This window comes from Parus major, chromosome 7 (assembly GCF_001522545.3).
Source record: "Parus major isolate Abel chromosome 7, Parus_major1.1, whole genome shotgun sequence".
NCBI classification, from domain to species: Eukaryota; Metazoa; Chordata; class Aves; order Passeriformes; family Paridae; genus Parus; species Parus major.
Window position 1 is genome coordinate 16,400,680 of NC_031776.1, and position 14,116 is coordinate 16,414,795.

Genomic DNA, 14,116 nt, shown 5'->3' on the forward strand with positions numbered 1-14,116 from the left:
CTTAAAAGATGGGTGTATAACGTATACAACATCTAAACAAGCCATAGCTGTAACAAGGTAATGATGAAGCAATAATGTTTTTAGAAGTGCAACTAATGAATGTTTACCTAAAAGTACATTTAAAGATGCAGGATACCGAGCACTGAAGAATCCCATGGGTTAACTTGAGGAGATTGTCAACTCTTTTCTCACAAATGTTCCTTTCCAGTCCCTGCGCGGGTGTCCATGACAATCACTCTGTAACTTTAATGTAATTTATAAATAAAACATAACTCTGTGGAAGGCAGAAACTTCTATTTATTTCTTCTGGGTTTAGCCCATCTTTCAGCAGAGACTTCAAAGCACAGACAATTTTGTCAATTCTGAGAAAGTTCTTAGCAGGATGAAAGACAAGCCTACTTTTTAGGTAGCTGCTCCAGCATATCAGCAACATCATGCTCAGAAGAGATTGCCCCAGCCTCATTCTTCCCCATCTTCCCTTTCTGTGCATTAGCATTTATGTTGGTGGGGAACCAGTGTCATGTATGGTATTCTATATGGCACCTGCAGTCCAAACTAGGCCTGCAAATGGTTACAATGCATTTTTACTAATATATATGGTTTTAACTTAACCCTGTGTTTATTAATACCCAGGAAAGGAGAGTTAAGTGCATGTTGCCCAGTGTACAGACATCAGCACAAAGAAAATTATTTCGCCAAATTACAGTCCTTTTTCTACTTATAATCACCAAGAGTAACCCAAGCCCTTATTTGTGCTCATCATGGCAGTAAAATTGATTCATTGAAATCATCTGATTTCAATTTAAGATTCAGAGCTTCCAAATGAAGCATGTACTTTGCTAATTTAAACCCCAGGTCACACACAGAATATCTAGTTTACTCTTATCAGTATCTTATGCTTATAAAAGATAAATTAGGAAGCAAAACTTGTTTATTTAAGGGTCTCTAACTGGACCTGTAGTGTTAAACTCTGTCCCATAGTTCTCCTGTTTCTCCCAGTTCAAATTCTTTCTTCTTCTGCTGGTGCCAGCTCTGGTTCGTGCTCAGCCGTGCTCAGTTAATTCCCACAGGTTCCAAATGGTCTCCTGGCTGATTCCAGTGAGCCCTGCAGGGCTTGTCTGCCTGTCTGTGTGTGTGTGTCTGCACCTCCAGAGCACACTGATGTAATGCTTACACCAAAATGTGGGGGCTTAACATGAAGTTAAAGCTGTGTGCTTGTGTTGCTGATTGCGTGTTGCTGATGCAGTATTACAAGGGTCAGAATAAATAAGGTTTCACAGCCTGCAGGCAGTGAGGAGTGCCTTAGGTCAGCCTGTGTTTCAAGCAGACTGCACCTCCCGTTGCTATGCTACTCCGGTAGAGGTGTTCCCTTCCTTCTGAAGGTAAACACAGCTGAGGATCAGCATCCTGCTTCAGCCTTTTGTCATGGGTACAAGTCACTTCACTGCTTGCTGAGATGACCTTTCAAGTTATTTTCTGCTTTTTCAGCTAAGTATGGCTTTTTTATGATCTGACATGTGAGATGTGTATACAAAGATACAGTCTTCAGAAAGTTTGGTGTCAAATTATACTGAGACAGGCAGCTGCCATGTGAAATCGAGTGGGGCTAGTTTTTCAGACTCACACATCAGACCCTTAGCAGAAGTGTGGTGAGTAATTACCCTCAGCATATGCCCTGTGCCTGATTGAGCCTTTGTAAGATGAATAGTGTGCAGAACTGTTAAAAAGGCTGTAAAGCAGCACAGTTACTGTGCAATTAATTCTAAAGTATAATGCTTGTGTTGTTACTGATAAAATGAAACCATTAGCAGTGAATAATAACATACTTTTTTCCTGTGTTTCTCAGTGTTGAGTCAGTGTGAAGCTTTCACCTCAGTTCTTTCCAGGGTTTCTAATGCTTGGTGGTTTGGATCTGGCTACATTTTTAATGCCCTTCAAAAAGTATTGTACAGCCCTAACCTCTCTTACATGTACTGGCAGAAATTCCCTTCTTTTGTAAATGGGATAGGCTAGTGCAAAAAGACACGCAGGGGAGGAGGGAGGACTCTTCCTTTGCTCTTGAAGAGCCAGAGGATGGCTTTCTTTGGGCACTCTTGAGGGTGAGAAAGAGTTTTCCCACCCTAGTGGACCTTAGTGGTTGGGACAGAAATACAGAGGTCCAGCTCAGCTCCAGATGAGCAATGGAGAGCTGTTGAGTCTGCTGCTGACCTGCCCTATGGGCCTTACACCTGAGGCTTCCAAAAAGTCTAGGTACCACCTACAGGTACACTGGGGAAGCCACATGGACACATATAAGTAAATTAAAATCTTCTTTCCCCTTTTTTTAAAAAAAAACACCTGTGGCTACTTTGACTTTTTATGCTTTCCCACAACTGAATAATCCATGCAGTGGCCACAGAAGGGAAAAGGTGGGTCAGTCTCTGGGCAACCTCTAAAGCAGGTGTGTGGTTCTGATTTATTGCCTATGCAAAGGGCTTTCTGGATGGTGAGCGACTGTGGTGGGTTGCTAGTTGGCTGATCTCTCCTTTGTTGTTCTCATTCCTTAGCTGTGTGAGTTCGGGGTCTTATTTTTTTTTAACTCCTCCTCCCATCTGGCATCTCCTAATTATTTTCTATTAGTAATCACTTCTACAGGAAACAGCCTGGACTGTTGAATTAAGAGCCCTATAAAAGGATAATTCAGTTATTTACAAGTTTCTTACCTTACTTAAACTTTATAACGTGACACTGTATAGCTGGTGATAATCACCTTGGGCTGTGATTGTGTCCGATCTCATAAATTGGACAGGTCTGGTCACTCCTAGAACGTGAGAGGCTCAAGGAGAAGCTGGGGCAGTGCAGTTGGTAGCACCTCTGGCTGTGAACTTTTATCTGAAATATCTTGCATTTTATGCCTTCTGCAGCTCTGTGCAGCCAGTTCAAACCTGTGCTAGGAGTCTGAGTACCAGGGATTTTCTCCACGTACCTCTCTCTTTATTCAGATAAACTCCTTTCCCTACTGTTTGTTGTGTGTGTGTCTAGATGAGAGCAGGGAAAGCATTTTACTGTTTGCATGCTTCCAGGTACAAATACATGTCTTTTGGCTTCTGTACAGAGATGGGAAGGATGTGGAGCTGTGGTGGTCTGATGTCACCCCCACCAGAATGTTAGAGAATGCACTGATAGGCAGGTGCATCTGCTCCACTAATAATTGCCCATTCATAAGTGGTTAGCAAATGCTTGAGGCTCATGGTGAGTGAAATGCTTTCTTTAGAGGTGGTAGCAAAAAGAGAAGTAGTTAGGTATGCTTAAAACAAGTAGACTGTGAAAGAAAAGAAGAACAACATTTTTCCTGTGGTTAATTCCACAGAAGCTGATCTGTTCTGGTCCTTGTTTCTTTCTTTTTAATCTTTCACAGGAAAAAAGATATTTTCAGCTAAAACTTCTCATGCTTAATTTTAGTCTCTAGCTGAATGTTTTCTGACTGAACAAAGTAAGGAGAGCAGTTTTATTACTAAGCTCAACAAACTACTTGCTCCTATTATTTCAAACCTGTCACACTTGTCATCAGCAAAGACAGCAACTCTTGACAGTTTTGCAAAGTCTTCCTTTGATCATTAACTTTTAGAACATTAAACTTTTCCATATTTAACCTTTCTTCTGCACATCATCAGCAGTTAGAAACAGTGTTGCTTCCGGCATTTAATGTTCCTACAGTCCTAATGTTTCAGTAAGGTAAGAATCACCACACTGAAAATTCTGGTTCTCAGTTGTTGCTGTCGTCTTCATCATGTTAATATTGATAATCCTCAATTCCAACTTCGATACAATTTCCAAAATAAGTAAAAGATGATATGTTTTTAATAGTGAAGTTCACATTATAATGCACTTCAATTATATTGCTGTGTAGTGGAGATTATTATTTCATTTTCTTAGAGCTTAAGCAGTTAGAAAGAAGTTGCATTAGGAACCTTAGAGCTAGTATCACAGAGCCTAATGTCCTCTATTAAGCCTTAGTCATATGTGTATGTGATTTAATATTTTTTTCATGTTTTCCAATTTGTGAATTAGATTAGTAGCACTTAGAGGCAAGCAGCTTTTACCCTTCCTGAGAGGGAATGAAGGAATTCTGTGAAAATATGAAAAGGCTCTGTTCCAAATTTCCATTTTGCATGTAATGGAAATCTTAAAAAAAAAATTTACATTTTAAAAGCTCTGTGTTTTATATCTTGTGTCAAATAGTTTATTGATAGAAGATTTCTGATAATTTTACATTGCTGGAAAAGTCTTGAAGCCATTTCCCAAAGTTAATATGATAGTGAATTACATTTGCATTCAGGCATTTCTGTGAACTGGATGATGATTAGAGTAGCTGTATGTTTAATGCAAGTGCACAAAAATTGCAGAAACTATCCTGTGTTGTTATGTTTCACAGAATTTCAAGTGCTCAGGCTCTTAAGTGACAGCTTCTCATTCCCTCCAGCTTCCATCCAAATCCTTGCTAGCACTGGTCACAGCTGGTGCTTGGGAGCTTCCAGTCACCTCTGCCACACTGCAGTTCTCAAGGCAGACTCACTGCTCAGTAAGCTGATCGTGCTGAGAGCTTACTGGACAATTTTTTATGGACCTGATGGGTTAATTCTCTTGGGCTGTTTTTATTATTGAAAATTCACACAACTTCAGTGTTAGAAATCTTATAAGCAGTGTCATTTTAAAGTGCTAGTTGATGGTGGCAGTACAAATGAGAAATTGCCCTGTAAGGTAAGATGAAAAGCATATTAAGAAAGAAAGAAAGAAGTTGTGCTGGTTTAACATTCTGTTCATTTCCACTGAACTTAAGTAATGCAAATATACCCTAAACTTAGTATTTTAACTTTGATGTGACCTGTACTCAAAATAAAAGCTGTTGGTCAAAGACCACGTGCATCTGAAATCCCAGGTGTAGACAGGGACCTGGGACTAGTGTATTTCAACTGAAAATAGACATCAACTAAACATTATGTTGTAAGAAACCACAGGCTTGTTGGGGGGAAAAAATAAAAACCCCTAGAGTCTCTCCTGTGTAACAGAGGTTGTATGATCCATCCACATGCCAGTGCTGCTCCCTTGAAAGATAAATATTCTTATAGCCAAGATTTATGATGGGGAGTTATATTGACAGCCCCATTTTGAATCATTCCAAATAATTCCATTTTCAAATCAAGTGGTTATTTAAATTTGTTTCAAAGATGCTGTGTTTGACCATTTGAGATGATGATTTCTTGAGTGCCTGTCTCAAGAATTTTTATCTGTCATAGCTTTCTGTAGGGAAATGGCATGTTTACTGCCCTTATAGGAAAAATTTTCCTGACAGAAGCATTTTAAAATGTTAATTAGGAAACTTAGAGGGAATAAATAGGAAAGATGAACCATATGTGTAAAAGGAGAGAAGAGAAAATTCAAACACTGGTCAACAGAAGTGAAATGAGCCTTTTCTGAGAATGTGCAGGGATTAGAAGACTTTATGGGTGGAAATAAACTGATAATTTGTTAATAATTGATAATGTGACTTTGGGAGCAGACTAACGATGCTGCCAATTCCACTCTGGTTTTATTCATTACAGGTTTCAAAGCAGTGTTGATTTAAATAGAGATTTATGCAAGGAAATGGGAGTCCACATGAGACTCATCTGAAGGATGATCAGCCCATCTGATTCTCCAAGTGTGCCTAATTGCACTGTATAAAATGAACAGATCCTGACCCACTGGTGCAGCTATACCCATGGACACATATGGACCTACAAAAAATGGTAATCAGGGTCCCTGAGGAGTGTTGGTGAGCACTGGGGGTTACCCCATTGTTTAATTTTTCTGCAGTGAGGTGGTCCATAAGCAGGTTTTCACCATTATAAATTCTGCAAGCACATTGCATATAGCCATTTGACAACTCTACTATTTCTTCAGGTTAAACATTGTTTTCACCTTGACTGATCGGTTCAAATCAAATGGTAATTCAGGAAGGATTAGGAGACTGCATTCTTACTCTTATTTATGCTAAATAAGTATGATTATGGACTGAAAGTATGATTAAAAAAGAAACTGTGACAGCACATGTACCATAGCAACACAGCTTATTCAGGAAGAAGTGGATGGATTCAAAATAGAGGCTATGCCAAAGGAGCAGGTATAGTCTGAAATACAAAGAGTGTTTAGAAATTAATGAGCTGCAGTTTTCAATTATAACATACATTGAATTAGGCTAAATTGAATTACCATGTAGAACGAAAAAAGGCTAATATTAGATGCATTAGACTGCCAGTCAAGACTAATGTGAAATTAATATTATACATCAGGTAAGAAAATATTGATGAGACATAAAAAGAAATTTCCATACCATTTCCCCAAGTTATACCAGTAGCCAAAACTACTATTCCAAAGGAAAAAAATAAATTAAAAACCTAATAAATGTATGAATAGAAAGACCTTGTGGATTACATGATTTCTGTTATCCCTAAGTGTATACATTTTCAGATACAAAAAGATAACAAAGGTTGATTATAGAAACTGCTTTTATCTATAAGATTCTTAAATGGATATTATAAAGGAAATGAAACATTTATTTCCTCATCAAAGGGTATGGTTAAACTTCTCTTTCACTTTTATCTTTCCTTTTATTTGAGGAAATTCTTATTACAGTATGGGTCAGATGAGGAATAAAACCACCAGTCCCTTGTGGTTTCAAACTATTAGTCTTAACAGCCTGTTTTCTCTTGCAATGCTTTAATTTAGTATATCAGTAATAAAGAGCATTTGCCAAAAGAGGAGCATTCATGCAGCTGCCAATTTGCATTTCATTTCAACTGCTATCACTCCTATAGAGCACATGGCATTTATAAATTACTTTTAAGGTCTTTTTGGAGTACAGCCTGCCTTGACATGTCATGAGTCAAGAGGCTTTTGCTGGAATGACCCTTCACTGCAATGAACATCACTTGAGCCTCGGTCACAGCAGCTCAGCTCCCTGCAGAGCAGCAGGGAGACATATCCCAGACAAAGAGATGGGAAGAAAAGGCAGTGCTCTCAGCTGAAATAGGAAATGCTGACTCAATGAGAGCAAGATGGAGAAGTTGCTGAGGAGCAGTGTCTGTGTTGCTGTCCAAGAGGAGGGTTGTTCCCCTAGGCAGAGCTCCTTGTTCCACCAGCTCCTCTTCCTGAAGGCCTTGTAGCTGCAAGAGAGATCTCGCTAGCTCCAGTTTAGCAATGTGTCATGGCGTAATAATTAACTTTTAAACTATGTGAGTCCTCCCAGTCCCTCTGCTCCTGCCTTGCCCAGGGAGAGGAGCACCTGACCAAGGCATATGCTTTAACTCACTGTTTAGCATACCACCTCTTGGCAGGAGGGGAGAAAGATAGGATGGACCAAAACCAAAACTGTGAAGGATGAAGAATAGATGGGAAGGACAGAAAGCAAAATTGTAAAGGATAGTCTTTGTCTGGAGGATTTACTGGAGACCAATTCCAGTGTTTAATGATGCTTCTCTTCTTTTTCACAAGTTGTCTTGAATTATTTACCTGGGGAACAATGATGCTGCCAGGCCCCTGAGGCAGGGAGGTGGTGCCTTCTGTCCTCTACCACTTCTTGGTCTCCTGTACTTTCCCAGGTCTGGTTTGGGTTGGCCCCCTTTTAATGCAGTCTGTTTTCAGGCAGAAGAATAGGACTCTGGTAAGAAGCTACTACAAAGTTTATGCCTCAGCTTAAACTCATAGTCATGGGAACTTCTTTCCTCACCGCAGTCAGAGTTAGGAGCTCATTTCTTAGCTTTTTGGGTAGCTTTTATCATGGTGTTTGATTGGCATCTCCTGCCTCAGTGTCACACAGCTTGGTGGCAGCTCTCCTTTTGTAAAGCAGTCACGTCCTGCTTCTCACAAGCAGGCTGGTGGTGTCTGCCATTAGGGAAAGTGCTGGAGCAGTGGGTTATTGGCAGCTGGGGCCATGGGGACATCTTGCACTGGTGTCTGTAGGGAAGAGCCCTGTGGCTCCTGCTTGTCCTGAGTTGAGGGCAGGACTGCACTTCTTCATCCACAGTGCAACTCTGTATGTGTATACTCACATAGCACTATTTATGTTGCATAAAGAAACTTGTAGCTGTAGCTTATATATAATATATATAGCTTATATATATTATAGCTCACCAATAATGGTGAGCACAACTATTGATTGCAACATCACACCCCTACCTGTGCACATCCGTACCATGTGCCCACATACACCCCTGTAGTGGGATTTGTACCTGTGGAGTGTGGAGGAAACCCCTGGAATTACCTGTACATGGCAGGCCAGTTGCTGACCTCGCTGAAAGCACAGTCACTTGATATTAGCAAATTCCTCCAGAGCCAGACCAAAAGCAGAACTTCCTGAAGGTACTGAGAAATTTTTATTTTATTTTTGCCATGTTTAGATCCATAGTTATATACCAAAATGTATCCCCCCCACCCAGGAAAAGAATGGGTTGTATTTGCCACTGGAAAGTGCCTTGCTTTTGTGCCACTATCCAGAGCAGTAAATGTTTATTGGTTTTGCCTTGCCAGTAACTGAAAGAGAGGAATAGTCAAATGGGTTGTTTTTGCTGCTGCACAGTTTGGAATGGTCATTCCAAAGGCCCATGTAAGTAACTGCCAGGAGCAAATCTACAGCCTGACACTAGGAACAAAATAAACCCAGATCCCAATCAGCTGATTGGGACCAGTAGGTTTTAGGAGTAAAGCTACAGAAAAGCTTTTCTGTTGGCTTTTCTGAAGATCTTTCTGCATTTTTATGAGTATGCTCTGCATGGTAAACACACCACTGGGAACAGTCTTCCCAAATAATGCCAATACACTTTAATTGTATTGCACAATATAGTACTGAAGGAACTCACTTTTGATGCAGTAATTTCAGGTAGCAATATCAGGCAACATTTTTTTCATAATTTAAACTTTGGAGTTGATTATTTAATCAATTAATTAATTTTATTTAACAGCCTTACTTTAAGTCAAGCCAACATTTTGGCTGAATTTGTTTGATTAAATTTTCAATTAAAAATTTTTTTAAACTTTCTTTTAAAATTCTAGGTATAAAAATGTTCATTACCAGCTATGGAAATCATATACACTTTTAGCAAAAACATAAATAGCGATTTTTTTTTTCAGATTTTAGATTTTGCTATAAGTAGTTCACTGGAGGGGTTGGGGAAAGTCTGATTTAATTAGAAGTCGGTCCATTTGGAATATACTGTTATAAAAACCAGAACTTTTCTCAGGAGTAAGATTTCATCATTTAACCATGACTTAAACCCAACTCCTTGTGGGTAACTGAAAGTGGGGCTCTGTGTTGCCTGGGGATTCCATTCTGCTGGAGCCCTGTGGGAGCCTGAAGGTGTCCATGTGCCAGGTAAATGTGGCTGTGTTGGAATGGCAGCAAGAGAAGTGGCTGAGACTGTGTGATGCGTCTGAGATGTCAGGCAGAACTTCTGTTTTAATAGCATTCCTACCCTCTGCTCATACCATGTGGGCAGAGGCTATGCCTGGTATTAGTATTCTGCAAGTGAAGAAAATTCTCTGAAAGCAGATTATCACCACTTTTAAATGAAAAGTAAAATTTTGGGTTCCTCTTTCCCCTTAAGAACAATCCTATGAAAAGTTATATTTAGCTTGGAACAAACTTTCACTAAGAGCAGCACTGAGGAAATTTGGCTCAGTTTCACAATCCAAGTGATTAGCTTTTGAAAATCATGTACTGAGGCCATAAAATAGGCTCATAAAGTGTTCATACAAGCAAGGATTTTCTGAGCATATGCATTTGGCTAAGTTAGCTATACAGTGAAACAGAATACTGCAAAATGTACAGTGGCTCACTGCATAGTAAACCAGATCTCTTGATACATGTTTCTTGATACATGTACAATAGGGCATCGTATTTGACATTTTCTAAAAATGCATGCAATATAACTGCTGGTTATTATTAAAATACAGGGAAGGGATCATGTTATATATAAATTCTGAAACAATAAAGGCATATTTAGTCATAACAACATGAAAATACCATTTGAGAATGAAAAGCCTGCAGTGTGTTACACATGCATTCTGAAGAAAACATGATAATGTGTTTAAGAGTGGAGCCAGGTGCTCAGAAAACTAAACATTCCATTGTATTGGAAATGTACATGGGCTTCAGGATCAAATGATCAGTTCTAATCTGGTTAGTCTGGGACCTGTGATCATAACCTGACTTGAATTTTCTGTTTTGGTTTGGGTTTGGTTTGGGTTTTTTGCTTCCTGAAGTAATTCCACTTTATTACTCAATAAATGGGAATGCATTGATTTCCCTTTTTAGAAAGATAATTTGTACGATGTCGACTGAACTCTGTGACTGGATTAAACTTACATAATGTGCCTTTCAGAGAGTGACTAATTGGAATTTACTGCAAGTCGCAGATGACTTTTAAATCAATTCTGTGAAGGCTTCATAATAAGACTTACTGATTGGGAGATTAGTACCAGAAAATACGCATACATTATCCAGCTAACACTGAGAGCAAATAGGGCTCCAGAGAACAGCTGTTCCTCCTGCACCCTGAAAGACTGCTCCAGGGACAAGTAAGGAAAGTGGAGTCCCAGTAGGACCTAGACTGAACCACTCTTATAGCTGAGGTTTTATAACAAATGAGAACATTTGAAATAGCACATTATAGTCTTTCCTTTTTTTCTTTTTTTTCCCTTCAGTCCATATGTATGATGTAGAACCCCTAAACAGATGTCATGCTTTAAAGGCTGTTGTGTTGCTGGGTTTGGCTTTTTAGTGCTTAAATCACTAAAATGTACGGGACTGAGGCTGCTCTGGTGCATGCTCTGCTGAGAAGTTGCTCAGCTGCTGGTTCCAGTCATTCCATTTTCAGTTCACCTCAACCCTGTGAAATCATGTCCTGAAATTCAATCTAAGAATGTCAGCTTTGCAGTTTCCTTCCTCATGGAGTCTGGGTATTGCTCCCTGCACCTGCAATTGTGATTGCAAATGTTTGTTAGACACAATTACTAAAAAAAATGAAATTAAATCGTAGGAAAGTGGAAAGAAAATTACTTTCCTCTTCAGATTTTCACATCTTTTTAATCCAGTATGCAGCAGGCAATATCTTCAGGCAGAGCAAGTTATAAAGATAATTTGTTGGAAAATGAAAGCCTCCGGAGAGGAGACTTTGCAGGCAGGTGGGAGTACAGGAGCCACTGGTGGAGAGCAGGCATTGAATCAAAAGCCAGCCAAAGGTGTAAGAAGAGGAGCAGGACCTGCAGGCTAGAGGCAATAGAGACAGCACAGGGGGCCTGGAGCAGAAGAGTATCTTGGGAGTGGATAGCTTCCTGCAGGATTTGAGTTAAGCCTCAAGTCCCTGTGACTTCACTTGTTTGCTCTCAGGGATGACTCATCTCTGCAGTGACTAGGGCTGCCTGAGGACAGTGGCTTGCTCTCTCTTACTTCATTATCTCACATACTAAAAAGTTAAAGATCTGGACCTGCCTGATGACCCAAACTGTTGTCAGGAAGTTGTGTACAACAGAAATGTCATTCTTCAGTTTGGTTTTCGAAAGCATTTGGTCTGTGTAAAGCATTACTTTGCGAAGGCAAACACCCAAATTTAGGCAGTTTACACATTATAAAATTGTGTCATCTGAAAGCAGTTGTATAAATTTGAATTTTTCAGTTGCTAGCTTTATGGCTTTAACTTTCTTTCAGTCTCTGTTTCTGGTGTACGCTACCGTAGAGCATGTAGCCAGGAGAATGGTTGTAAGGGTAGGTGGTGAGCCCAGTACTCCTGTATTTGTAAACAGCAGAAAACGCTCGCACTGAACAACAGGAAGCTGATTTATGTGAAACCGATAAGCAGCCTCTGTTAGAGTACTGTAACACAAAGCAGTGTTAAAATTAAAATTCATAATTGTATAACTACTTTCCAGATTATAACACATTTTTATAATTACAACCATGAGACAGGACCTTTCCCTGTTGGGTAGTTTTGCTTACCTTTTTATTGGCATTCTTAGATTTAATTTTCCAGGATCCAGGATCTGTTTCTACTAGCATGACTCTAAAGTGCCATTGAAAATAACTCAGTTCTTCAGAATTAGGAAAAGAGAAGCTGACAATTAAGGACTAAGTATGCCAAAAACCAGATATGTGCTCTACTAGCAATTGAAAGGGAAATTCAGCCTGCTTTACTTTGCTTCTTAGGTGGAATTATACAACATAGTAAGAGTTGATTCTGATAGTAAATTTATTGTTGAAAATCACTGCATTATTTATTTCCAACAAATTCTATTTTCAAAGAATTAATTTCCAATATGAAGTTTTGGTGATGCATTTTTTCCCTTAAAAAAATAAGAGGAATTTTGGGTTGCAGAGAAAAGTGTAATGAATTGGTTTTAGAATTCATTACTTATTTCCTGAGCCTGTTGTCACTCAAAGTTTGGAGAGGATGACTCCTCTGGGGCAGGTGTAGGTCCACCTGTTCCATGAGGACTTTCACATGATGTAGTTCTTGGGAATTGAACCATGAAGTGACTTTAGCTAGAAGGAACGGAAAGAATGAGCACAAAAGCCTGCCTGCTTCGTCCTCCCCTAAGTCCATGGTATTTTCACACTTCGTGTAGATGAAGTGGTCAGTTTTTGTCATCTCTTACTCATCATCTCAGTTTTCTTGATCTCCTATTGCCATGGAGTGTTAATACGCTTGCAAGGATGGACAGAAAAATGCCAGAGGAACATTCACCTGCAGCAGAAAGGAGTGGTTAAAAGCAAGACAGGCAGATTGAAGTAGTCATTGGAAAAGTATTTCTCGATAGGATGGATCAAGCAGCCTCCTACCTGTATTGAAATCAGGAATTGAGTCAGACCCCTGTATGAGCCAGTAATGCCTGACAGCATCCTCCCGTATAATCTGTAGCCAGTGTTTCAATTTCTAGTTCTATTGCAGATTAGTGTTTAGTGAAGCACCAGCCTTGATCCTTAATCTCTGCACCATTACCTTATGCTGAAAGCCAGCAGATCTTTAAGACCTGTCGGGAAGGTATGGGTGGCCACCCAAGAGAACAGAAGGGGGGCTCCCAGTGAGCACTATTCTCAGCTCTATTGGCAGGACTGAGCTAAACTGGAACACTGTGATCCAGCTGCAAAGCACATACCAATTCCACCCAGAAGCTTGTGACAAACTGTGCTTGTCGTCGGTTTCTGACTCAGGAGAGATAAAAATACCTCTGCTGCAGCAGGGAGAGCGGTTGCAGTGCGGCAGCCTGTGCAGAGGGAGGGAGGGCTGCACGCCGGCTGTCTGCACAGGCAGGCGCTGCAAGGAAAGGTGCCCTGGCACCCTACATCTCGGCAGGGTGGTCATCCCCACCGTGTGAAGCTTGGCTGTAGTCAGATCAAGGGTCCGTTTTTGCTGTTTCTGACAAAGACTGCTCACAAATGCTTGGAGAGCACCAGAGGCGAGGGGCAGAGTGGCCGTCGTGGTGACCCTCCCTCCCGGCTGTCGGCGCTCGGCTGCAGGGAGCCGCTTGAGCTGGGCTGCCCTGGTGGGCAGCTCCGGGTGGATGTGACATAGTCTGCCCTGCTCTTGTGAGCCCCTCGGTTCTGGCTCCTGTGGCAGTTAACTTCAAGGCTTGAACGGTTGTGTGAAATAGTTTGTGTGAGGGCTGGCCAGGAGCAGACTGCCCTGTGCATGCTTCATCCTCGGTTGCATCCGTCCAAACTCCAGGTTTCGGTCCAGTGGGAGCCTGTGGTCATTCACCTTCTGTTAGAATCTGCAGATTGCTAAAGAGAGGCGGCACCAGCAGTTCGGGGTTCAGGTCTTTGCTGGATGGAGAGCTGCAGTGAACTTGGGTTGACATTTGTGTTCACATCCCTACAAGATGTGAGATTGGTGAGCGTGTTTTCACACGAAAAGCACTGAAAAACGTAATTTTAAGGGAAGAGTGGTGCCCATCAGAGGTCACATTTCCCGCTTCTAGCCGTACCTCCTGGTGCACAGGCCATGTCAGTCAGATGGGGGGTCGGGGACAGCCGCTTCCCCTGAGGCTGCTGGTCGCGGTTCATGCCGCGGGTGCCTCTCCCGGAGGGGGCCGGGCGGGTCCGGGC

General features: G+C 40.9%; 1 protein-coding gene across 1 annotated transcript in view; it reads left to right on the top strand.

Moving 5' to 3' along the window:
- Positions 1 to 14,116, top strand: part of CHN1 (chimerin 1) — a 73,368-nt gene that overhangs the window by 30,106 nt on the left and 29,146 nt on the right. The window lies entirely within an intron of this gene.